The sequence below is a fragment of the Petaurus breviceps genome, unplaced genomic scaffold (assembly GCF_028583685.1).
Source record: "Petaurus breviceps papuanus isolate PSGF00001 unplaced genomic scaffold, PetGlider_PUasm1.0 151, whole genome shotgun sequence".
In the NCBI taxonomy this organism is placed as follows: domain Eukaryota; kingdom Metazoa; phylum Chordata; class Mammalia; order Diprotodontia; family Petauridae; genus Petaurus; species Petaurus breviceps.
This window is the reverse complement of record NW_027185712.1, coordinates 32847785-32849682: the sequence shown is the minus strand read 5'-3', so window position 1 is coordinate 32849682 and position 1898 is coordinate 32847785. Positions and strand designations below refer to the sequence as shown.

Here is a 1898-nt window from a genome sequence, read left to right as displayed (position 1 = left end):
GGATTTTCTCTCCTCTGTTTCTTTGCTAAGGCTGTTACCTCTGCCTGAATGTCACCACTACGCCTTCCTTTTATCCTAGTTTGAACAAGTGGCATCCTACTAGTACTTTGAAATCCAGTTCAAATGTCCTCTCTCTTTCAGGAAAAAATTCCCAGTGACCCCGTCAAAAATTCTACTCTCCTTTGAAGTCTGGTAGCATGTTATTAATACTTGTCATATACTATTTATCAAGTCCTGGCTTGTATTATGCCTTTATGTGTAGTATTATTAAACCATGAGCTATAGAAGGGTATAGACAATAGGTAAAATGCTGGTGTTAGAGTCAGGAGGACCTATTTTCCAGTCCTAGCTCTTTACTGTCTATGAGACTTTGGGCAAGTCACTTCATCTTTCTTACTTTAAGTTTCCTTATCTGTGAAAATGGAGACTGTTGTGAAGCTCAAATGAGATGATGGGTGAATTGCTTTGTACGTTTTAAGTTGCTGTACAAAGTTAACTATTATTAAGCGAATTTAGTAGATGTATCTTAATCATCTTTGTACCCTTCATAAATTATAGCACTATGCTTTAAATAGAATAAATATTCATTGAAAAACATGTTGAATGAATGAATGAGAGGGGAAAAATTCAGAGGGAGTAATTCTAATCTTTGCATGTAATCAAAATGGTGTCAGTGTGTTACACTGGAAAGGACATTGGATCTAGACCCAGGTTTGACTCCTCACTTTGCCATTTATGACCTTTAGGAAATATGCAAGTTATTTCTCCATGTGAGCCCTTACATCCATAAAGTGATGGGAGTGTACCTGATGGGAGGCGATGTATTCAGTTGAAAAAGCTTTGGAGACTTCTGCTTGTGATGTTGATGCCATTTTGACAATGGCCAGGAAATGGGACTTGTAGCCTCTTGGCAGTGGCAACAGCAACAAGGAAGAACTTCCCATTCAGGAAAAGGGGGGGAGGGGGGAGGCGAGAGGGAGAGACAACAAAGGAAAAGATGATTTCATTCTTTTCCTCCCACTAGAAATGACCAAAGTGCTCTGTAAAGAATGAGACCTGTACCCTACCTTTTAGGATTTTATTATTTGATCAGGAGGGTTGCAAGTCCCAAAGCTTTTTCCACTGTGGGATCTTTGGGTTCAAAAGAGGCTCATGTAGCTAGTGATTGCACCCCCCCCCAGATATATTTTCAAAAACTGTGTGGCCAGCTCAAATAATGGAACCATTTGGGCCTCAAGATCAAAGATTTCAGCTCCCTAGGAACATAGGTTTTGATTGTCACCTCAATGGGATAGCTTTGCCAAAGAAAAGTCCAATTCATAGAACTTTGCCTAATGTCCTAGCAGAGCCTTTATCAAGTGAGAGACATGAATTTCTGATGGCACCATATGTAAATGAGTTTGAGGACAGTGATGTACCTGTTGAATAACAGGAAATTAATAGAGCAGAGTAGAATGTGTAATATAAATACACCCAAAGCTATTTTGAAGAGATTTTCAATTCATGTTTCCAGAAGTGAATTCTGGCAAGCTAATGGTACTAACTGCAATGTGGAAAAGAAAAATCAAATAACCATATAGTGAAGAAGTTGAAAATTAAAGAGAAATGCTATTAGAAAAGTTTGTAAGTTGTGATAAAGAAATTTGCTCTGCTTTGTATACTGAAGGCTATTGGACTGAATTTATTAATCTATCATCTGCATTGGCATTTCTTGGACAGTAAACAAGCAACACTCTGAAAGAGTTGAGCATTATCAACGTTTAAGAGTCTCTATTGATGATCTTGGCTGCTGCAAAGTGATTTTCCATAGTCTTTGAGGTACCCATGTGGTTGTTAGAAGTATCTTCATGAATTCCACACCTGTCAGTTGAGTCGTGAAGAAAGCAAGTGGAAATTAG

The 1898-nt window shown here is 38.3% G+C and overlaps 1 pseudogene; it reads left to right on the top strand.

Annotated features, from left to right (window-relative positions):
- The first annotated feature begins 1216 nt into the window (after window positions 1-1216).
- On the top strand, window positions 1217-1898 carry LOC138154069 (methylmalonic aciduria and homocystinuria type D homolog, mitochondrial-like; annotated as a pseudogene).